Source organism: Scyliorhinus canicula, chromosome 3 (assembly GCF_902713615.1).
Source record: "Scyliorhinus canicula chromosome 3, sScyCan1.1, whole genome shotgun sequence".
NCBI classification, from domain to species: Eukaryota; Metazoa; Chordata; class Chondrichthyes; order Carcharhiniformes; family Scyliorhinidae; genus Scyliorhinus; species Scyliorhinus canicula.
In genome coordinates, this window is record NC_052148.1 from 217,835,159 (window position 1) to 217,860,867 (window position 25,709).

Sequence of the window (25,709 nt, forward strand, 5' to 3'; positions counted from 1 at the left end):
GATGCCCACATCCCTAAATGAAGTTTTGAAAATAGTTCCAGTCGCTCACTTTCACATAATGCAGCTAATTCAAATTCCTTTTTAAATTTAGATATCCCCAAGACATTGATTGATCCTATCTGTGGAGCCCCCTTCAGCTTTATATCCCAGCTCATATCGTCTGGTATTGCACCCATGGCCATGTGTTGCCCACTTATCCCCACAAGTTAACAGTGGTGACAATACCTCCAGCCATCTTTGTCCACCTGTCTGGTTCTCCTTCTCCAACTTAATCCACCTCATTACTCCTCTACCTTCATTCTTGTATCTTTTAACCACACAATTGATTATTCCTCCAATCTTTCCTCGAAGGCATTTCTTTTGGTTTTTCCTCTTTTGTTTAATTCTTTCATGAGATGTGAGTTTTACTGCTACGGCCCGTCCCTAATTACCCTTGAACAGCTCATTTAAAGATAGACAACTGTAAAAGCTCAGGAGACCTGGTAAGGTAAATCCAAAAGAGGTTTACTTCAGCAACAAAAGTAGAGGCCGCAAAGCTATCGTTTTAGCCGGTCCCAGTCCAGTCTGGCTTTATAAGGTGATGTGCACGAGCCCGAGCTGATGGGCCTCCGCCTGCTATTAAGAGAGCTCATATTCCAAGAGACCCACAGGGAGATCAATTGGGGTGATCCCATGGGTCTTGTGAGGGTTACTACAACAACAAATGCGAACTTTGCCTGTGACACACACATCCCATGAACGAAAAACAATGCATCAAAATGTTATATAAATAAAAGTTGTTGCTGATTTAGCGATCCATGTTTCACGTTTTTATTCCAAGTATTGTTGTTAATTGTTACAGATGGGCCAGTGCCATTTACTCATACTGTCGTGCCACTCTTTGGAAAGGAGATGCATTTCCATCTAATGTCTATAATCAGTTGCTTCTTCAATGACCTTCCCTCCAAAATAAGGTCAGAATTGGGGATGTTCACCAATGATTGGATAGTGTTCAGTACTTTCAACCCCTCCCATTGTGAAGCAGTCCATTCCCACATGCAGCAAGACCTGGACTGTATTCAGGCTGAGGCTGAGAAGTGGGATGTGTCAGGAAATTACCATCTCCAACAAGAAAGAATCCCCTTGACATTCAATGGCATTACCATGAATACCCCAATATCAACGCCCTGGGAGTCACAATTGAACAGAAACTGAACTGAACCAGCCTTATAAATACTATATTTCTCCGCACCTTTAGGGGCTAAGCCCTCATCTTGAGGGGCTAGGCCCACGGCGAAGGGACTTCGCCGGCCGGCGGAAGTCCACGCATGCGCGGGAGCGTCAGTGGCTGCTGACGTCATCCCCATGCATGCGCAGGGGAGGGGGTCACTTCCACATCAGCCATCGCGTAGTCTATAGCCGACGCGGAAGGAAAAGAGTGCCCCCCCGGCACAGGCCCGCCCGCGGATCGGTGGGCCCTGATAGCGGGCCAGGCCACTGTGTGGGCACCCCCCCAGGGCCAGATTGTCCTGCGCCTCCCCCCCCCTTCCCCAGGACCCCGGAACCCGCTCACGCAGCCAGTCCCGCCGGCAAGGGAGGTGGTTTGATTCACGCCGGTGGGACCAGCATTACAGCAGCGGGACTTCGGCCCATCGTGGGCCGGAGAATCGCCGGGGGGATGGGGCCCGCCGCCAGTGTGGCGCGATTCCCGCCCCCGGCGGGGGGTCGGAGAATCCAGCCCCAGATGCTGGGAATCCTGAAGGGAGTGACGCAGCTTTTGACTCCCCAAAGTCTGTCCATGATCTGCATGGCAAAAGAGAGTAGTTTGTTGGAACACTCTCAATTTGCCTGGATGATTGCAGTTCCAACAGTACTTACGAAGCTTGACACTATCCAGATCAAAGCAGCCCACTTGATTGGCATCCGCTTCCACCATCTTAAACACTCACTTCCTCCACCAGTGCGTACCATCCACAAGATGCACTGCAGAAAAGGCTCCTCTGATAGAACATCCAAACTACACCATTTACCCTGAGAAGCCAAAGGATGGCAGACACATGAAAATAGCTGATGCGACCATCAATTCACTCGGAGACTCGAGTCGAAGTAAACAGTGGTTTTAATCAGCTTACAACTTTGCCTGCCTGCGACTGGTACAATACTGAAGGCGGTCTCGCAGATCTGCTGCTCTTATACTTCCTATAAGGGGCGGAGCCCGTACATGCTCCACATCTCCCCCTGTGGGTGAAGCCACACAGTGGCCCATAGATGAAGCCCACAGGGTTAATAGCATGGTATAATGCAACACAGTATACTGGTGAATTAACAGTATTTATACATTCACCACAATTCACTCCCTGTAAAACAATTAAGTCCGGCGGGGGTGACGGGTTCACAAATTCAGTCGGACCGGCGCCCGGATCGTACGTTGCGACCGACGAAGCACTGGTGTTGCAGCCATTTCGGATGGCTGTGGAAGTGGATCCGGTGCGGGCCCGGGGGTGGACTCCAGGGGGGGGGGGGGGGGGGGGGGGGGGCGGTTCTTCCTGAGCTTCGTTCCTTTGGGCTAGTGTGCCGGGTGGAAGGGAGCGTGGAAACCAAATAGGTGCGGGGATGCAGGACATGGGAGGTTGGCGGGGTATAGTGTGGGGGGTACATTAGTGGTAGTGGTGGGGGAGCCTGCGGGCGCCAGGTCTCGGAGGGAGACGGTATCCTGCCGGCCATCGGGGTGTTCGACGTATGCATAGTGTGGGTTCGAGTGCAGGAGCTGGGCCCTCTCTACCAGGGATCGGTCTTATGGGTCTGGTTTGTGGCCGTACAAAGGAGGGACCTAATAGCGTGGAGCGCATCGGGGAGGACCTCCTGCCAGTGGGAAACCAGGAGATTCCAGGACCGCAGGGTCAGTAGGACGGTCTTCCAGACCGTCGCGTTCTCCCTCTCCACCTGCCCGTTTCCCCTGGGGTTGAAACTGGTAGTCCTGCTCGAAGCGATGCCCTTACTGAGCAGGTACTGACGCAGCTCATCGCTCATGAAGTACGAGCCCCTGTCACTGTGGACATAATTGGGGAAACCAAACAGGGTGAAGACGCTGTGCAGGGCTCAGATAACGGTGGGGGTGGTCATGTCGGGGCATGGGATGGCAAACAGGAAACGGGAGAACTCATCTATAATGTTAAGGAAATAGGTATTGCGATTATTTGAGGGGAGGGGCCCTTTGAAATCAATACTGAGGCGTTCAAAGGGCCGGGACGCTTTTACCAGGTGGGCCTTATCTGGTCGATAGAAGTGCGATTTACACTTCGCACAGATTTGGCAATTCCTGGTTACAGCTTTAACCTCTTCGGTGGAGAAGGTCAGGTTGCGGGCCTTGATGTAATGGGCGAGCCGGGTGACCCCCGGGTGGCAGAGGTCGTCGTGGATAGCCTGTAGTCGGTCGTCTTGTGCGCTGGCGCATGTGCCGTGGGACAGGGCATCTGGGGGCTCATTGAGCTTCCCAGGACGATATACTATATCGTAATTATAGGTGGAGAGTTCGATCCTGCACCTCAAGATCTTATCATTTTTGATCTTGCCCCGCTGCGAATTATTAAACATGAAGGCAACCGATCTTTGGTCGGTGATGAGGGTAAACCTCTGACCAGCGAAGTAGTGCCTCCAGTGCCGCACGACTTCCACGATGGCTTAAGCTTCTTTTTCGACCGAGGAGTGTCGAAGTTTAGAGGTGGAGAGGTAGCGTGAAAAAAACGCTACCGGCCTGCCTGCTTGGTTAAGGGTGGCGGCGAGAGCGACCTCTGATGCGTTGCTCTACAGCTGGAAGGGGACAGACTCGTCCACCGCACTCATGGCGGCTTTGCCGATGTCCGCCTTGATGCAGTTGAATGCCTGGCGAGCCTTGGCTGACAGTGGGAAAAGGGTGGCCTTAAATAGTGGGCGGGCTTTGTCCGCATACTGGGGGACCCACTGGGCATAATAGGAAAAACATCCAAGGCACCTCTTGAGGGCCTTGGGACAGTGAGGGAGAGGAAGTTGTAGGAGGAGGCGCATACGGTCAGGGTCGGGCCCTAGGACCCCGTTTTCCACGACGTAGCCGAGGATGGCTAGCCTGGTAGTGCGAAAAACGCATTTCTCCTTGTTGTAAGTGAGGTTAAGTTTTTGGGCGGTTTGGAGAAATCGATGGAGGTTGGCGTTGTGGTCCTGCTGATCATGGCCACAGATGGTGACGTTGTCCAAGTATGGAAATGTGGCCCGCAGCTCGTACTGGTCCACCCTTCGGTCCATCGCTCGTTGGAACACCGAAACCCCGTTCGTGACGCCAAAGGGGACCCGGGGGAAATGAAAAAGTTGGCCGTCTGCCTCAAACGCCGTGTAGTGGCGGTCCTCCGGGAGCTGGTGGTATGCTGACTTCAGATCCACCGTGGAGAACATGCAGCTCTCCAGGGGCTATTGCTGGCTTCTATGACTCCTTCCCGCAAGAGACGCCGGACCTCGGACCTAATAAATGCCTGGTCCTGCAGACTATACCTCCTACTTCGAGTGGCTACTGGCTTGCAGTCCGCGGTGAGGTTAGCGAAGAGGGGAGGGGGGTCGATTTTTAGGGTTGGGAGGCTGGATATGGTGAGCGGGAGCAGGGGGCCGCCAAAACTAAGAGTTAGGCTCCCGAGACTGCACTGAAGATCGAGCCCTAAGAGGTGAGGGGCGCAGAGGTCTGGGAGGACGTACAATTGAAAATTAGTATACTCGGCGCCCTGTATCGCTAAGGTTGCGCCCTTGGATTTGTACTGAGTGCGACCCAGAGGCGAGGGAGATTGTTTGTTGCGTTGGGAATATCGGGAGCGAACAGCGTCTTACCAGATCCGGGTGGACAAAGCTCTCGGTGCTCCCGGAGTCGAACAGACAAGGTGTCTCATATCCGTTAACGCAGACGGCCACCATAGAGCTCTTGAGGTGCTTGGGTCTTGACTGGTCCAAGGTGACTGCACTGAGTTGAGGGTAGTCGGCGGCGTGGTCAGCGGTGCTGGGGCGGCCCCGCAATGACTGTCCATGCAGGTCGTACTCGTCAAGCGGCATAGCAGGTGATGGCCAAGATGGCGGCCCCCGTTGATCGCACGTGGCGGGTGGCGAGAAGATGGCATCCAAGATGGCGCCCCCCCATGGATCACATGTGGCCGGCCGCGTGGAGGAGGATGGCCAAGATGGCGGCCCCCGTGAGTCGCACGTGTTGTGCGGAGTCGGGGTCGGCAGACACGCTGCCACATTATGGGGTCTGCGGCCCTGAGAGTTGGTGGATCGAGTTTGTGCGTTCGAGTTTGAGTGTTCGGGCTTGGCCAGGCAGACCTTTGCGAAGTGTCCTTTTCGCCCGCAGCTGCTGCAGTTCGCGATGCAGGCCGGCATTGTTGCTGGGGGTGTTGAGGTTGGCCGCAAAAATGGAAAGATAGCCCCCGGTGGTGGGGGGCGGCCGCGCGGTGCAGGCCTGGGGTAGTCTCTGGTCGGGGGCCCACGAGGGGGTCGCGTGATCGGCTAGGAACGCAGTGAGACTCTGAAAAGCGACATCCAGCGAGGTCGCCAGTTTTACCGTGTCCTCCAGGTCCTGGGCCCCTTTTTCGAGCAGGCGCTGCCTCACATAGTTCGATCGGACCCCCGCAACGTAAACGTCTCGGACGGCGAGTTCCATGTGCTGAGTGGCTGTAACGGCCTGATAGTTACAGTCGCACGCGAGGGCCTTGAGGTCACGCAGATAGTCATCTCGCGACTCCCCGGGGCGCTGGCGGCAAGTAGTGAAGATATGTCGCACGTAGACTTCATTCACAGGCCGCATGTAGATGCGTTCGAGTATCGCGAGGGCCTCAGTATAGGAGGTGGCTTTGTCAAGTTGGGTAGAAATGCGATGGCTCAGCCGTGCGTGGAGGAGACTCAATTTCTGTTCGTCCATGACGGATGATGTCGCGACGCGGCCTGGTAGGCCTTGAAACACCGAAGCCAATGTGGAAACATTTCTTTCGCCTCCGCAGCCTGTGGATCGAGTTCCAGTCTGTCAGGTTTGAGGGCTGACTCCATAGTAGTTCTTTAAGCTGATTAAATTGATGCGACCATCAATTCACTCGGAGACTCGAGTCGAAGTAAATAGTGGTTTTAATCAGCTTATAACTTTGCCTGCCTGCGACCGGTACAATACTGAAGGCAGTCCCGCAAGTCAGCTGCTCTTATACTTCCTATAAGGGGCGGAGCCATGGGCAGAGCCCGTACTTGCTCCACATCTCCCCCTGTGGGTGAAGCCACACAGTGGCCCATAGATGGAGCCCACAGGGCTAATAGCATGTATACTGGTGAATTAACAGTATTTATACATTCACCACAATAGCACCACTGAAACTCCCGTCCAAGTCACTGACCACTTTGACTTGCAACTTTATCAACATTCCTTCACAGACCCCTGAGACACACCACTAGTCACCGACTGCCATCCTGAAAAAGACCCCTTTATCCCCACACTCTGAGTTCTGCCAGTCAGCCAATCCTCTATCCCTGCCAGAATTTTACCTTTAACACCATGGGCTCTTCACTTATTTAACAGCCTACGAAACGGCACCTTGTCAATGGCCTTCTGGAAATCTAAATAAATCACGTCCACTGGTTACTCTTTGCCTAACTTCTTTGTTACTTCCTCAAAGAACTCTAACAGATTTCTCAGACATGACCTCCCTTTGACAAAGCCGTGCTGACTCAGTCCTATTTTACCAAGCGCAGATCCTTGGGGGGGCACTAGAGGTCACAGTGCAGGAGTGAGAAGAGAAGCCATTGCTTTTGATTTTCTCACTCTGATTCCATAGGCAAGAATAGATCCAAGCCGGAGAGGTCCCCCCCACTCCAGCTGGGTGACAATGGAGAGGCATTGGAGGAGGTTGGTGTGGTCAACTGTCAAAGGTGGCAGACAAGAGGGATGGATTTCCTTTGTCATAGTCCCATATTGTTGTTAGTGACTTTGATAATTGCTCTTTCAGTATTGTGGCAGGGTCAAAAACCTGATTAGAAGATTCAAACATGGGCTTCCTTGGAAAGGTGGGCACAGATGTGGGAGGTGACAACATATTCAAGGACTTTGGAAGGAAAGGGAAGCTACAGATTGGATGGCAATTTGCAAGAAGAGTGAGTTTAAGGGTTGATTTCCTATGAGGAGAGGGTGATGATGATAGATTTGAAGGCGAGAGGGATAGTATCTGAGGAGGGAGAAATGTTAACCATATCAGCAAATATCGGAAGCCAGGAAGGGAAGTTGGGTGGTCAGCAGATTCGTTGAAATAGGGTTGAGGGAGCAAGAGCTAGGTCCCATGGACAAGATGACTTGCATGCTCAGACAGAGCATGAGATGAGGGAGAATAGATAATTGGGAGAGATGCAAGTTCAGACTAGAGCAGGGGGAAACCCTCAAAGCAGTTTGGCCCACTGGGCTAATGGAAGGAGGGGAAGTTGCAGAGACAGACAATTGGATCGGAGTAGCAAAGGCAATTGGAGGTGAGGTTGGAGATGACAAGAGAGAAGTGTTTAAGAAGGTGGTATGCAGGATCCTTTGCATTCCAGAGAGATCCTGGAACAGTGAGCAGTTTTGGCAGACAATAACAAGCCCTGGTCGTGTTTTATACCTTCTCAGCTTGTCTGCAGCCTTTGACACGTTGACCATATCCACCTCCTCCACCGTGTCTTTGTTGAGCTATGTGGCACTGCTCTCATGTGGTTCTACTCTTATCTACCTTGTCATATTCAGGGTCTCACTTGTAATGGCTTCTCTTCCTACTCCCCAACCGTCACCTCTGCTGTCTCCCAATGATCCATCTTAGGCCCATTCCTATTTCTTTACTATATGCTGCTCCTTGGTGACATCATCCAAAAACACTTGAGATTGCATATGTACAGTGAGGCCACCCTTCCTCAGCTCACCACAACCTCACCGCCTCCACTTCGACTGAATTGTCAGTCTGCTTAACTGACATCCAGTATTGGATAAGCAAAACATTTCCTTCAGTTAAATGCTGATGAAGCCATTGTTTTCAGCCTCCATTCTGGGGCTGGTTTAGCTCACAAGGCTAAATCGCTGGCTTTTAAAGCAGACCAAGCAGGCCAGCAGCACGGTTCGATTCCCGTACCAGCCTCCCCGGACAGGCGCCGGAATGTGGCGACTAGGGGCTTTTCACAGTAACTTCATTGAAGCCTACTCGTGACAATAAGCGATTTTCATTTTCATTCCCAACGTCATTCTTTAGCTATTGACTTCATTCCTCTCCTTGGCAATTATTTGAGGCCGAACCACACCGTTTACAACATTGGTGTCCTATTTGACCAGCAGATGAGTTTCTGGCAATATATTTGCCACACCACCACCATGGTAGTTTGTGTGAGACAAGTGGTGGAAGGTATAGCCAGGTAGAAAGCTTCATTTAGTGAGGTTAACACCCCTCTACCAGGTTTCTATTAAGGCTCTGACATTGATTCAATCTTCCGCAATAAACTCACACTTGGTAAGACCTCATTCACGAGTCAATGAACATTCAAGAAGGTGATGCTGAAGGGGGGTGGTGAGAACTGATTTGCTGGTGGATTAAGACTTTGAAAAAAAATTAATTAAATTTATTAATACAATTAGACTCTAAATATTCAGACAACTCTGCAGTCCGCAAATGATGGACACGTCACTTTGGTAATAAAATGTGGATTAAATTTTGGTGTTGGAAAACAGAGGCTACTTTAATTATGAACAGATTACGCAGTCTAATATCCTTCCAAGTGTGCTGTCAAAACCTTCAGGAACTTCCTATGAAACACAGGCATTTGTATTTACTCTTCTCAATTCTGTTTTAATTCACTTTTTTTGGACGGTACAACATTAGCCTTGAAGAGAAATCACAATCCTTTGCAAAATGACATGTGCCAAATGACATCCAGATAATGCATCTGTGTAGTTCTTAATCATGTGAGTTGGTCTGCCGTCTAGTCCAAATATTTCCACTGCAGCTAAAGTAAGAATGTTCTCTGCATAACTAACTTAGCCAGATCAGTCGGAATCAAATCTTTTATGGTAACATTGTGGTTGGAATCTTCTGCTATCCCTGGTGGTGAGCTTGGAGGCAGGAAGAGCATTTACCCAGGTGGAGTGGTGGGCAGCAAGTTCTGAATGAAATGAAAATCGCATCTTGTCGTAAGTAGGCTTCAAATGAAGTTATTGTGAAAAGCCCCTAGTCACCACATTCCAGCACCTGTTCGGGGAGGCTGGTACGGGAATTGAACCCGCGCTGCTGGCCTGCCTTGGTCTGCTTTCAAAGCCAGCTCTTTAGCTTTGTGCTAAACCAGCAAGGCTCAATGTTGACCTTCCTGTACTGCCACCAACCAACCATTAATCGGTCAATTAATGATCGCTTCAGGGCCTCATCCCACAGCTGCCGGGATTCACCCCAAGCAGCCCTGTCTGCATGAGGCATGCATGACAGGTAAACCTGTGTAAGCTGCTTGTCACCTTGTGGGGAGGGTGGCACTCTGCTAAACTGAGGGATTGGATACTGGGCAGGGAGGCGTATGCTGAGAGTAACCCCACTGCCCTTGCTGCACACCCCCCTGAACCCTCTGCCCATGACGCGGCCCCCCCCCCCCCCCCACTATCGAAAGCCCCCCTCCCCCACATTACAAACCTATAGCCTGCATCCTCTGCAATCCTGGGAAACCGCGGGGGTGGAGGTGGGTGTGGGGGGGATAGTGTCCTTCCAACAGTAACCATAGTCTCTTCAGAGGTAGTGCTGAGTGCAAGAGCTGCCAGCCTCTGATTGTTGTCTTGATTCCAGGGACATGTCCTTTGGCAGCCTCATCACTGACTGATTGACGTGTGGTTTGGCGAGTCTTCCGGAAAGAGACATCATGTGTCTCTCGCCAGCTCTCCACCCTGATGTGAGACTTGTGGTGGCACAAAAGATTCTGCCCATTGACTGAACAGGATCGACCTTATAAAGGAGTCTTGCTTTCTACAAACAGGTATTAATTTGGTTTAGGAAATAGCACTTCAGTTCCTCATCCTCATCGTTCCTTCACTTTGCCTGAAGACAGTGCCAGCCTTGCCACAGTGGGTAGCACTACGGTGTCTGAACACAAGGTTTATGGATTTGAGTCCCACTCCTGGGGAATTTAGGCTGACATTGAGGAAATGCTGCACCACTGGAGTTAGTCTTTAAGATGAGATAGTAAAAAATGCCCTGCCTGCCCTCTCAGACACGATCCCAAGGCATTATTTCAAAGAAGAACAGGGATTTCTCCCTGATGCCCTGATTACAATTTACCCATCAACCCCCGTAACTAGAAGCAGATTACCTGATCATTATTTCATTGTCGGATCTTATCGAATGCAATTAGATGCCATGTTTCTTGCTTTTCAATAGTAATTGCATTTCAACAAAGTACTGTGGCATAGTGTGAGGTTGTGAAAAACACTAATGAAGCAAGCCTTTTGTTCCTTTTAAGTGACTCATGCTGAGGTCATTTTTCCACATAGTGATAGCCCTCTGGTATCCACCAGGGTGGACAATTTGTATATATAGGCCAGTGAGTATCAGCAGGCTTTTTGACAATCGGGCTATCAAAGCAAAGCCTCATGCTGTTGCCTGAAGCCGGTCTTTCCAATGGAATGAAGAGTCTGGATGCTTATACCTTCTGTCTGCCATCTTTGACTGGCTAATTCAGTTTAGATGAGGGATCAATATGGCTCCTTCCTGGATCAATAACACATCAGTATCAAACCATTGGGAGAATAAATTCAGAACATGCAGGAAATGTCCAGAGGTTCAGTCAACATTTGTGAAGAGAAAAGATTATGAGGATTTGGTTGACTGTGTTCTAACATAAGATATATACCCAACATCTCATCATCTGTCTTTTCGCTTTACACATGCAGACTGGCTTGCTGTGTATTCCTGCCCTTTATCATTTTAATGCAGATTTCCAGGATTTGTGCTGTAGGTTTTTCTTAAACTGCTGGAAGCTCGTGATTGTGACTTTTTTTTAAATAAATAAACTTCGACAAATTGACCTCAAGAAAACAGCTGCTACTCTAAGGATATGTGTCCCTAAAATATGTGACTGTTTATATTATAGGGTAATTCATAATAATAATTTTAAAGATTTAAGCCAAATGTTCTATCTTGGTACTTGTAGAATGACAGAACTAAATATTGTTCCAATATACACATATGGTCACAGTAATAAGTACTGTTAGGTTTTCAGTTCAGAACGGAAACACATTGATCAGAGAGGTAAGGGTGAAAAAGGCTGAGAGTAGCAGAATGAACATAGCTGGTGGAAAAACGGCAACTTGAAAATTAGAGAAAGTTAATGGGGAGATAAAGCTGGCACAAAGAAGGTGGTAGGGGAAGTCGAGTGAGAGGCCCTAGCTAATAGGTTATTTGGCAAACCCGCATTGATCTTGAGCAGGCCCAATAGTAGGGTTAGAATTATTGCTCAAGCTTAGTAGGATAGTTTATCTTCAATGATTTATAAAAACATTTACAGACATATATCTTGACTTTTTCCATTTTGCTCCTTTTTTTTATAGCTCTACTTGATGTGTTATTTTTCCCCTTATTAGGTCTCCCTGTGTCATTCCTCAGCTAAGAGGCCCATCTGGTCACCTGTTTCAAGATATGCATTAGGAACACTCTAACTTGCCTCTGGGAAATGTATGATAGCAATCGAAGATAAATTGTCCTCCATTTTTTTTACCTCAGTGTGGTAATATCCTGTGTCAATGAAATGAAATGAAAATCGCTTATTGTCACGAGTAGGCTTCAATGAAGTTACTGTGAAAAGCCCCTAGTTGCCACATTCCGGCGCCTGTCCGGGAATCGAACCGTGCTGCTGGCCTGCTTGGTCTGCTTTAAAAGCCAGCGATTTAGCCGAGTGAGCTAAACCAGCTCAGTTAGACTGTCCTTGATATAAACTTGCCATCGAAGGTAATATGTATCAATATTGACTGACAACATAGTTTGACTCCAGAAAATAATGTCAAGCATAATTTTCCATTATATAATTAATTGTAAATAACACTCATGTATTATTGTGAACAGTACTTCTGGTTGACAGCTCTGTTCATGTGTATTGTGTGGTTGAAACTATAGCCCAAACCTCTGACAGGGTGCTTCAGTGCTCTACTACCATGTAACCATAATCTCACCCACGAGTTAGCACGACTTTAAGAATTGTTTTGCACCTTATGGACACAGCGATTAGAATTGTACAGGCTTTCTTTTCACTGGGAAATCCAGTTTATTTTTCTAGGCCCAGCATCTGGCCAGGAATTACTCTTTACGTAGGCCTCATGCAAACAGGGCATAATAAGGCTGAGATACCTAAACAATTCCTCCCCATTCCCTTACCTCGTCATTTCTGGAAATATTTACTTATGCCCTGAACCTACTGCTTGACTGAAAGTACCAATAAGAGACAACTAATGAAATGAAAAATGAAATGAAAATCGCTTATTGTCACAAGTAGGCTTCAAATGAAGTTACTGTGAAAAGCCCCTAGTCGCCACATTCTGGCGCTTGTTCAGGGAGGCTGGTACGGGAATTGAACCGTGCTGCTGGCCTGCCTTGGTCTGCTTTCAAAGCCAGTGATTTAGCCCTGTGCTAAACCAGCCAAGGACCCAAAGTGGACATGCTGTGCGAAATACAAAAAGGCAGTAGGTGTGAACACGATGGGGGTGCAGTGGAGGTTGAGGGGGGTGGGGGGAAGATGTGGAAAATATAGGCAATAGCCTTGCCTGTTTCTTGTCTGAACTATCAGAAATTTTACAGGATTACATTATTTTTACAGGAGAGGCATCAGATAGCCCGCTCGCCCTTGGGCCTATTGAGGCCCTTAAGTGACCGACTGATGGCTATGTAAGGGCTTTATCCCACCACTGTCAATATTTTACCCATCGCAGAAGGAGGCCCACACTATGCAGGAAGTTGAACAACTTTAGCTGGTACTGGTGTCGAGCATTGCAGAGAGAACTGCCTGTCCGGGTCCTCTGAGCCAATTGGAGGAACCTTCCCCGCCGCTCAATGACTGTGATGATATGAATAAGCAAATTTGTACATAATGATATGCATTACATCTGACCACTAGGTGGCCATGTAAATCCGCCAAGTGACCCTTTAGTCTGGGAGTTGGGAGTAGGTCGTGCTGGAGGATAGGCGTATTTTGCAGTAGCTCTACAGTAGTTAATTTGTGATAGTAGTTTATCGTTTTATTTATCCTAGTTATCTTATCACGCAGTTGTTCCATAATAAATTATTTAAACTAGATGTCCTGTAGTTCATCATTCACTTTGGCCAGTCTACAGAACATGACAACCACCACCCAGCAAAGTCATCCTCCTGCCTCCCCTCCTTTGACATGGCAGAACAGCCTGTAGTCCCAGCAAAGGCCACTACTCCCAGCTGATGTTACTGAGACCACAGAGCTGCCAAGAGCTGCCAGTCATCTGATTCGCCGGCAGCTCTCTCAGGCTTAAGGGCAGAAATCCTGCTTTAAAGCAATTAGTGCTGCTCCCAGCATTAAATTGCTGTTGTTCAGCTGTCAGAATAGTGGATGGGCTCCCTCGACTACGGCGCTCTGTAAAATCCAGCCCAGTGTGTTCCAAACTGATGACTTATTTCCGATACGGGATGATGTGCAACCAAAATGGAGTCATACTGAGTCTCAAGAGCATTGTTTATATTTAAATTTGTTCTCTATTTGGGGAGGGGGGGGGGGGGGGGAACATGAAATTATGTTTTAATATTATTTGACGGTATAAAATCTACTGCATCCAAAAAGCATTTATTGGTTTATGCATCTTTGAAGTGAGCTACTTCCTCAGAAATAAAGCAGAATTATAAAAGACAATTATAGCATTTCATTTAATCTGGGAATAAACAACTGTGTGAAAGCATCCCGTAGAGTCCAGGACTTAACTGGACAATACATACAGATACAGGCACATTTATTTTGACTCCGTTAAGCAAGAACATATTAGTTTGCCTTTCCAAAAAAGAAATAACATGGATTGGATCAGCTGTGAGGAATCAAAATTTAAAATCTTTCAAAAGGTACCAAGTAAAGTTAGAAAAACTAAACTCTGAGGGCGGGATTCGCTGGCCATGCCCGTCTGGCAAGGGGAAATTCCCGCCAGAGTTCAATAGACCTTTACATAGTCCGTGTCCTGCCAGTGGCGATCTTGCAGCAGGCAGGGAGGAAGAATCCAGCCCTTAATGTTTCAAATTTCTATTTGGAGAAGTTAAAAATCAAAATTCATACATGAATACTTCTCATAACTCTATGGAGCCACATTTTCAAAAAGAAGTTCATGAATTTTTTTTTTACTTCCCTACAATCCAAGAACAAATTGACAGCAGATCTCACACACAAATATTCACAAGGAAAATAGTTCAGGTGAAACTGGTAGGGTTATGTAAATTACATCACCGGTGCCACGCTTCAACAAGAACATATGTACCTGGGCCAAATCATCCTTTTTTATTCAACCATACTACTATGATTAAAGCAACTTTGCGTGAGACTGCACCGCCTCGCTATGGGTTAGGGAACTAGCTCAAAGGAAGGAAGGGATGAAGGCAGCAGATTACAGGGGAGGGTGAGGAGGAGACAGCGAGGGCACCAATGGAACGGGCATAGGAGGGGGTCAGAGCAACCCCGGGAGGGGGCCATCACACTAGCTGGGAAAGCTAGCACCAGGAAGCACGAGAGAGAGCGGGGCCGCGACGCATCTCCCACTGGGGATGCAGCATCTGGCACGAAGGGTACATAGGGATAGCGGGGGATGTAGGGGGACATGGGAGGATGGGGGAGAGCAGAGGGGGGCAAAAAGGGGGAATCGAGACCATGGGGGAACACAGCAATAAGGAAGGGAAGGGCTCGAGCCTGGCTTCAGCAGGTCAGGTTCGGAAAGATGGAACAAGATGGCACCATAAGTAGCCACTTTGTAGGGTTCCTAAACAAAGGGAAACCCCGGAGTACAGGAGCTCAACCACGTGGTATACACAGAGTTGGCGGCCATGTAGGGTGCCCCTGGACAAAGGGAAACCCCGGATTGCAGGGGCCCGGCTTCATGATGAGAACGGTGATCGTGGCCATTTTGGATGGCCCTCTAACAAAGGGAAACCCCAGAGTGCAGAGGCACATACAGCAGGTAAGTATGGTTGATCCTCCAGTAAGTGGGGGACAGACATCCCTCACCAGGATATATACCTGGAACGTTCGGCGCAATGATGGTTCAGTGAAAAGATCCAAATTCTTTGCCCACCTGAAATGTCTGAGAGCTGAAATAGACTTCCTCCAAGAGGCACACCTGTGAGAGAAGGAGCGACTGCAGGTAAGGAAGGGCTGGGTGGGACAGACCAACCTACCATTCCTGCTACGAGACGAGAGCTAGGGGGGTAGCAATTTTGATGAGCAAGAGGATGGTGTTCACCGTGACAAAGACGGTTACAGACCAAGGGAGGCGGTACAGCATGGTCAGTGGTGTGCTAGATGGCGCACCAGTCAGTATTCTTGGTGAATGTGTACGAGCCCAACTGGTACGACGCGGAATTTATAAAGAAGATCACGGCGGAAATCCCCAACATAGATATGCACCGACTGATCATGGGGTGGGACTTTGACTGTGTACAAGGCCAACTGACAGACAAATCAAACTCCAGAACGGGGGAAACGAGAGGCAAGGTTAGGGAACTGAGAAGGTTTGTGGAGCAGGTGGGGGGCAGTAGACCCAGGGCAGTTCATGCACCTGGGTGAGGAAGAATTCTTATTCTTCTCACCAGTACATAAGGTCTAGACCCGCATTGACTTCTTTATCGTGGGGAAATCAGTGCTTCCAGACATAGTCAGAGTGGAATACTGTACGATCGTAATCTCTGACCATGTTCCCCATTACATAGATGTGAGGTTAGAGATGAGCCGTACCCAGCGCCTCATATGAAGGTTGGACATGACCCTCTTGGCCAACAAGGTCTTCTGCCAGAAAACATCACAGGCCACAGGCAAGTACGTAACTAACAACCGGATCAGGGAACCTTTCATGTTCTGGGAGGCACTGAAGGTGATGATTAGGGGAGAAATTATTGCCTACAAGGCTCATAGGGACAGGGAAGAGAGGCGGCTAGGCAACAATTGATCTACCTCATCCTGGAGGTCGATAGAAGGTACTCCGAGGCCCCAACCATAGAGCTTCTGGTGGAGATGAAATGGACTTTAACCTGCTATCCACCAGGCAAGCAATGTACCAACTCGACAGCCATGGGCGACCTTTTTTGGGCATGGTGTCAAGGCTAGCTGCCTGCTGGTTCACCAGCTAAAAAAAGCAGGCAGCCAGGAGAGAATAGCACAGGCGAAAGATAGCAGAGGCAGACAGATAGCTGAACAAAAATGGTCAACAAAGCATTAGAGCCTTCAACCGGAGACTGTACACCTCTGAGACCCCCGACGGGGACTCGGGGATGAAACAGTTCCTCGATGGACTAGACATGCCAATCATGAGGGACGATAGTCGGAGGGAGTTGGAAGCAGCAATAGGACTGGGAGAGGTCATGGAGAGCATCAACTCCATGCAGGAGGGGAAGGCGCCGGGGCCCGATGGGTGCCCAGCGGACTTCGACAAAACATTTGCACCGGCACTCTCCCCGTACCTGCGGTAGATTTTCGCAGACTCATTAACGAAGATCACCCTGCCTCCAACGCTAATACAGGCCACCATATCGCTGATACCCAAAAGAGAAAAATACCCGACGTAATGCGGATCACACAGGCCCATCTCACTGTTCAATGTGGACGTTAAAACACTTGCAAAGGTCCTGGCAAGAAACGAGAGAACTGGATAACCGGTCTGGTCACAGAGGACCAAACTGACATTGTTTAGAGTCGCCAGCTAACTGTGAACATCAGGCAGCTGCTGAATGTGATACTGGCCTCATCCGGAGAGAGGACACCAGAGGTGATCGTCGTCCTCGACGCAGAGAAAGCCTTCGGCAGAGTTGAGTGGTAGTACCTCAGAGGTACTGGGGCGGTTTGGGCTAGGGGCAGGGTTCACCTCATGAGTGAAACACCGGTACAACACCCACAAGGCGGGTGTTCGGATCAACACCACCAGCTCTGATTACTTCCAGCCTCATAGAGGCACAAGGCAGGGATGCCCACTGTTCCTGCTCTTGTTCACCCTGGAAATTGAACTGCTGGCAATTGCCCTGCGAGAGGGAGGAGGCTGGAAGGAAATCCAAAGAGGTCGCAGAGAGCGCAGTCTCGCTCCATGCAGGTGACCAGCTCCTCTACATCTCGGACCCGCAGAACGGCATGAAAGAAATCACAAAGCTCCTGGGAGAGTTCAGAACCTTCTCGGGCTACAAACTCAATCCCAGCAGGAGCAAAGTATTCCCAGTGAACCCAAGAAGGGGGAGGGGCAGAGTTGGATGGTTACCATTTAAAATAGCCTGAAGCAAATTCCACTACCCAGGGATTCAGATAGCCCATGACTGGACACAAATCCACAAGTGGAACCTAACCGGTCTGGTGGAGGAAGTAAAAAACAGCCTACTGAGATGGGCTGCACTCCAACTCTCCCTGGCGGTGAGGGTGCAGGTGATCAAGGTGATCGTACTGCCCAGGTTCCTCTTCCTGTTCATATCCCGATCTACATCACCAAGGCCTTTATTCAAATAATAGAGAAATGAGAATCCCCAAAACAGTCCTGCAAAGGAGAAGAAGCAGGGGAGGCCTGGCCCTCCCAAATTTTTAATACTACCACTGGGCAGCCATGGTCGAGAGAGTGAGGGGCTGGGTGTAGGACCAAACACGGAATGGGTGAGGATGGAGGAGAGCTCCTCTACAGGAATGACCCTCCAGGCCTTGTCATGACAGCACTGTCATCTCCACCAGCAAAGCAGTCCAGTGGTGGTAGCAACCCTGAGAACCTGGAACCAGATGAGGCAGCACTTTGGTGTTAACGTGGTGTCCACAATGGTCCATGTCTGCGGCAACCATAGATTTCCACCAGCCATACTTGACGTCATCTTTAAGAGGTGGAGGCGGGACAGGAGGACACTGGCGGTTAGGGACTCTTACACGGGGAATAGATCAGCGACCTTATAGGAGCTAACGGAGAGACTGGAACTACCGAATGGACAGGAATTCTGACTTCTGCATCTGAACCACACCGCCGGGAACTCGGCCAATTGTCGCCAGAGAATTGCCGTGGGGGTCTCCTTCAATGGCCCCCGACCGGTGCCGCGTCACGATTGACGGCAATTCTCCGGTCCCTGGAGAATTGCGGGAGCGGCCTCAGGCCTCATCGTGTGTCTGACGCCCATTCTCCGCCCCGCGCCAAGCGCAATTGCGGCGCAGAGGCTCAGAGAATCCTGGCCTCTTATGGGGTGACACGGTAGCACAGTGGTTAGCACTGTGGCTTCACAACGCCAGGTTCCCAGATTCAATTCCCAGCTTGGGTCACTTTCTGTGCGGAATCTGCACGTTCTCCTCCTTTCTGCGTGGGTTTCCTCCGGGTGCTCCGGTTTCCTCCCACAGGTCCCGAAAGACGTGCTGTTTAGGGAATTGGATATTCTGAATTCTCCCTCTGTGTACCCGAACAGGCGCCGGAATGTGGCGACTAGGGGCTTTCCACAATAACTTCATTGCAGTGTTAATGTAAGCCTACTTGTGAAAATAAAGATTATTAAATTATTAAATATATCTAGCATGGGGAGGCTGGAAGGTGCACACCAATTGGTGCATCACTTATTTATCCATATATTGAATAGTTCATGCAATAGTTTTGATCAGCGGGCTTGCTTGTCCGTAAATGATGTTTGTAAGCATCATCATCTTTGTGTAATCTGTTGTTTCCATAAATATTGCTTGATGAACATGTGGCTGTACTGCAGTATGTGGTTGACCAGGGAATAAAACCCATGGCAATTACCATGGTGGATTTAATGGTGAACAATATTAATAGTCGTTAAAGTATTTCTCCTCTCCTGCTTTGGCGTCCAAGTAGTAAGTAACAATCCAGCCAACTTTTATCCAATTGCAAAAGTCTTTTCATGAGTCCTCCTTCAAAAAAATGGCTAAGTGTGGGAAGATCCCACCAGGAAACCTGCCTCTTTCTCTGGGGAGAAACCTGCCTGTTTTCTGACTGAACCTGACACTGCCATTTTGGGGGGAAAATTCCACCCTCTGTCTTAAACGCGAATATCCTCAATTCCATTCCATAGCATGCTATCTGCCACCATCTCAACACTTCCCCAATATGGCACGAGGTTGAAAAGAACATCCAATGCCTGAAGAACAACAGTATCTGGGGCAGATGGAATTCCCACCGATGCACTCAGACATGGCAGAGAAGGACTATTGACGCAAATACATGACCACATTTCCCTGAGGGCAGCATTGTAGCATAGTGGTTAGCACAGTTGCTTCACAGCTCCAGACTCCCAGGTTCGATTCCCGGCTTGGGTCACTGTCTGTGCGGAGTCTGCACGTTCTTCTCATGTCTGCATAGATTTCCTCCGGGTGCTCTGGTTTCCTCCCACATTCCAAAGATATGCAGGTTAGGTGGATTGGCCATGATAAATTGCCCTTAGTGTCAAAAAGGATAGGTGGGGTTACTGGGCTCCGGGATTGGGTGGAGGCGTGGGCTTAAGTGCTCTTTCCAAGAGCCGGTGCAGACTCGATGGGCCGAATAGCCTCTTTCTGCACTGTATGTTCTATGTTCTATGTTATCTGAAAGGAGGAGAACATGCCAGAGATCTCAGAGATGCCGTAAACATGACCATCTTCAAAAAAGGTGACAAATCCGACTGCAGGAACTGCAAAGGAATTTCCCTGGTGACGGTCACAAGGAAGGTGATTGCAGCGGTCTTTCTTAATCACCTTCTCGCTGTTGCTGATGTGCTCCTCCCAGAGTCGCAATGCGGATTCTACCTCCTGAGGGGAAGAAGGGACATGATCTTCACCGCATGGAAACTACAAGAGAAATGCAGGGAACACGAGGGACCTTGGGGTTGAAGGGTCCGGGAGCGGCCTGTGGGGGGGCAGGGGGTTTGCAACGCTGGGGCGGGCCTCCGTAGTGGCTTGGCCCGCGATCGGGGCCAACGATCGGAGGGCCAGCCTCTCTGGCTGCGGACTACTTTTCTTCCGCGTCGGCTCCTGGATCCCTGCGCCATTTGGCATCGGGCCCGGCGCGAGGATGACGGCCAGTGCGCATGTGCTAGTTGGCGCCGGCCCAACTGCGCAGGCCCAGACCCCGCGATGCCGGGTTGACGCCATTTCCGGCAGCAGGAGTGGCATGGACTGCTCTAGTGCATGCTGCTCCCTCCCCCCCCGCCCCCCGGACCCAAGAATCGGGTCTCGGAATCGGCGCCGGCGCCGGAGTAAACTATTCCCATTTTGGCGCCAGCACTCTGGCGCTGCACCAGAGAATCGCGGCCTGACAAAAGTCTGCTGATGACCACAAAACCATTACGGATTGTGGTAAAAGCCTACCTGGTACTTCCCGGAAGGAAATCTGCTGCCATTACTTTGGTCTAGCCTGCATGTGGCTCCGGGGCCACAGCAATGTGGTTGACTCTTAAACAACCTGATAAGCCACTTAATTGTCCCAAACCATTAGAAAACCAATAAGAAATGAAACCGAATGGATCACCAGATTGACCTTAGAATAGAAAACAATGATGGCAAAAACGCAGCCCTGTCAACTGCGTAAAGTGCTCCCTAACATCTGGGGACTCAAACCAAAATTGGGAGCTGTCCCACAGTCAGTCAAGCAACAGCCTGACATAGTCAACACGGGGCATGGTGGTTAGCATAAATGCTTCACAGCTCCAGGGTCCCAGGTTCGATTCCCGGCTGGGTCACTGTCTGTGCGGAGTCTGCACGTCCTCCCCCTGTGTGCGTGGGTTTCCTCCGGGTGCTCCGGTTTCCTGTCACAGTCCAAAGATGTGCGGGTTAGGTGGATTGGCCATGCTAAATTGCCCGTAGTGTCCTAAAAAGTAAGGTTAAGGGGGGGGTTGTTGGGTTACGGGTATAGGGTGGATACGTGGGTTTGAGTAGGGTGATCATTGCTCGGCACAACATCGAGGGCCGAAGGGCCTGTTCTGTGCTGTACTGTTCTATAGTCATACTCATGGAATCATGCCTTAAAGCATTTGAAAGAATCTTCAACCAGAAATGCCAATTGGATGATCCATTTTGGTCTACTCCGATGGTCCCATGTAGTTTCCAGCCATTTGAGGTACTCCGCATGATATCAATAGACAGCTGGATACTGGAAAGGATGGGGCATGATAGCACTCCGGCAATAGTACTGAAGACTTGTGCTCAGCAAGTTGCCGCCCCCTAGCCAAGTTGTTCCAGTACAGCCACAACACTGGCATTCTCCGCCCCCCACGCTGAGCGCAATTGAGGTGCGGAGGCTCGGAGAATCCCGGCCTCTTATGGGGCGACACGGTAGCACAGTGGTTAGCACTGTGGCTTCACTGCGCCAACGTCCCAGGTTCGATTCCTGGCTTGGGTCACTGTCCGTGCGGAGTCTCCCCATGTCTGCGTGCGGTTCCTCCGGGTGCTCCAGTTTCCTCCCACAAGTCCCGAAAGATGTGCTGTTAGGTGAATTGGACATTCTGAATACTCCCTCAGTGTACCCGAACAGGCGACAGAGTGTGGCGACTAGGGGATTTTCACAGTAACTTCATTGCAGTATTAATGTCAGCCTTCTTGTGACAATAATAAAGATTACCATTCCTATCACTGTTCAGCACCATTAGCGACTCCTCAGATGCTGAAGCAGTCAACTTGCAAATGCAGCAAGACCTGGACAATACCCAGGCTTGGGTTGACAAGTCGCAAGTAACACTCGTGCCACACAAGTGTCAGGCAATGCCCATCTCCAAGAAGAGAGAATCTAACCATTGTCCCTTGACATTCAATTGTATTAATGTTGGGGCAATTGCTGGGGCAGCACGGTAGCATGGTGGTTAGCATAAATGCTTCACAGCTCCAGGGTCCCAGGTTCGATTCCCGGCTGGGTCACTGTCTGTGTGGAGTCTGCACGTCCTCCCCGTGTGTGCGTGGGTTTCCTCCGGGTGCTCCGGTTTCCTCCCACAGTCCAAAGATGTGCAGGTTAGGTGGATTGGGCACGCTAAATTGCCCGTAGTGTCCTAAATAAGTAAGGTTAAGGGGGGGTTGTTGGGTTACGGGTATAGGGTGGAAACGTAGGTTTGAGTAGGGTGATCATTGCTCGGCACAACATCGAGGGCCGAAGGGCCTGTTCTGTGCTGTACTGTTCTATGTAATTGATGATTATCAACATCCTGGGCGTTACCATTGATCAGAAACTGAACTGGACGAGCCATATAAATACTGTGACTGCAAAAGCAGGTCACAGACTAGAAATCCTGTGGTGAGTAACTCACCTTCTGACTCCCCAAAGCCTGTCCACCATTTACAAGACACAAGTTAGGAGTAAGATGGAATACTCCCCACTTGCCTAGATAAATGCAGTTCCAACAACGTTCATGAAGTTCGTCACCATTCATGACAAAGTAACCCGCTTGATCGGTAGCCCATTCACCAACATTCTCTCCCTCTACCATAGATGTAAAGTGGCGGCAGTGTGTACCATCTGCAAGATGCACTGTAGAAACTCATCAGGATTTCTCAGACAGCACCTTCCAAACCCACGACCACTACCATCTAGAAGGACAAGAGCAGCAGAGATGTGGGAATTGTTTCCCACTGGAATGTCACCTCCAAGTCACTCACCATCCTGACTTGGAAATATATCTCTTCCTTCACAGTCATTGGGTCAAAATCAAGGAACTCTCTCCCGAGCAGTCTTTGGAACCTCCATCACATGGACTGCAGAGGTTCAAGAAGGCATCCCACCAAGGGCGATTATGGACGGACAATAAATACTGGCCTAGCCAGAGATGCCCACATCCCGTGAATGAATTTTTAAAATCCAAAACTCAAGTAAATACTTTGTAAAACTTGGAAGATTAACCACTTGGGCCAGTTTTGCTTTAAAGTTTCACATAGGTGTTGAGGTTTATTTGGCCTTCTACGTACTTCTGGCAAGGTTTCCCTTTCAAAGCTTCTCCAAACACTTCACAATTGTCAACTCCCAGTTCTTCACAGGCACAGCTAACATCTGAAGAGTAGCCACGTCAGGTCTGAACTTTCTTGGATCGAATACTTTTTAACTAGGAATATTGCATCTTGAACTCTCCTTCTCTTCGCCTTCTCTGCTTTGCTATCCCAGAATTTTAACTCACTGCTTCCACTTTTTTTGTTAAGAAGGGGTTCAATCTCTTTTAGCTGACGCAGTGAATTTCAAACGAGCTCTCCTGAAATTAGATGTTCCCTGCTCTGCAACCAGATTGTTCCAAATGCAAAAAATATGCTTGCAACATAATAATAATCTTTATCGTCACAAGTAGGCTCACATTAACACTGCAATGAAGTTACTGTGAAAAAACCCCACGCCCACAATATACTCTCTATTAGAATTAACTTCTGGTTGACTCCTTCTCCTGCCATTGCCTTTCACCCAGGCAGATTGGTCATATGATCATTTACTGTAAGCTAAGTGTCCCACCACAAATCATTTTTTTCCAAAGAAGCCTGGCTCTTAGAGGGGCCTGTGTGCTAACATAATTTTTTTCTCTCACAAAAAAACATGGGCCATCAAAGTGCTGATGTCCCATACATGTGACTGAAGGCATTGGTAGCCATTAGTGCCCCTGGAGCAGCTGGTTCTCATTGAATCATAGAATTTACAGTGCAGAGGAGGCCATTCAGCCCATCGAGTCTGCACTGGCCCTTGTAAAGGGCACCCTACTTAAGCCCATGCATCCACACTATCCCCATAGTAACCCCACCTCACCTTTTGGACACTAAGGGGTAATTTAGTATGGCCAATCCACCGAAGCTGTACATCTTTGGACTGTGGGAGGAAACCGGAGCACCTGAAGGAAACCCACACAGACACAGGGAGAAAGGGCAAACTCCACACAGTCAGTCACCTGAGGCCGGAATTGAATCCGGGACCCTGGAGCTGTGAGGCAGCAATGATAACCACTGTGCACCATGCATCCATTCTCTCTCACGAAAGGTCTTTATGGATCAGGTGTTAAGCCTTACTCCTGACTTCACTGCTGAGTTAGAACTTTATCGCACTCTGCTCCTTTTTCATTCCCTTATATTGTTGCAGCAAATCCATTCCATCATATGTACTGGTTTGCAAACTGTGCATCTCCTGTCTTTTCTGTTCCTTGCCTACTTTCCTCTCCTGCACCAGGAGATATTCATCAATTCCAACTGCATTTCTGCTGTGTGCCAGAAAACTGCTGTGCACTCTTCACATCTAGTCAGTGCTTTGGTGATCATTTGCAATCTTATCCTACATTCAGTTGATTAATGCCTGATGTGACCTAGAGTTTAATGCTCACTTTGCTTTTATATTCGCTGTTCAGACCCCTGCACCCCATCATATTTCATTAATTTCTCACAATTGGCTTTTAATGGGACCTTAATAAGCAAAAAGCAAATTGTTTTTCTACTTTCTCTGAGCGAACTTTTGAGCTATAACAATCCTTTGCAATATTAATCAGTAAACCAGTAAATATGGCACATATCGTTGCAAGTGTATCTTTAAGATATTGATGGTCTTTATCAAGTTCAAACATTCCCTTTTAATTTTGGAGCATTTTAAAATATTTAGTGCATGACAGCATAAAGAACAACTCACAACAAGGTCACAGGCATAGATTGAGCAAATGGAAGCTGTCTTTGCTGAATAAACTTCCCAGTTTTGACTGGTGTCGCAATAATGTTGGATATTTTGACTTCCCATTGCCTCAGGAGTTTTCTTGCACAACTTGAATCAAACAGTGATTAGGCTCATCTTACTTATTAAGAGCACTCTCCACACGGAATTTTGACAAATGAAGAGGGAAATCATTTACATGCATGTCAGCTGACAGTTCTTTATGAGCTTAATCTCTGTAGTGGCATTTGTTGGCACTATAAACCATGAGCTGGGCACCTCACCGCATGGCACTGTTCCGATGAAACTCACAGCACGAATGAAACTTCACAAAAGTGGCACAGGCTCGAGAGGCTGAATCGCCTAGTCTTCCTCCTCTGTGGTTCCTCACTGATTTCAACTGCTGCATATCGGAAGCAGGAATTCTTACAAGCATGGCCACTCCACATATTTAAATCCTTTCCATTAGCAGCAGCACTGAAGGAAGGAATGGATGACAATGAGATGGAAATGGAAGGGGGAAGAAGCTGCAGGCAATTCTTTGGAGGTGGGGGTCGAAGGCTTGCACCATCATTATCTAAGGGGCGAAGCAGAGAGGCGGCTGAAGTTGGGGGAAGAAAAGTACTAGCATAAATGAGAAGATTCTGGAAGAAGACTATCGACCTGAACTTGAATAAAGGCAGAGAAAATAACCAGATTGAAGTGAGTAAAGTGGATGGAGAAGAGTGCCTGTGGGAATTGGTCAGGTTGAAAGTCGAGATTGGGCTGGATTTCTACACAAATTGGCTGTCCACCCTCCCTGCACTTATGTAAAAAACAACGTGATGACGTCAGGTCCACAATCCAACATCATCACTCCAGTCTCTGATCTTCTGGAAGACAAGCTGGTGCTGAAATTGTTTTCCTACCA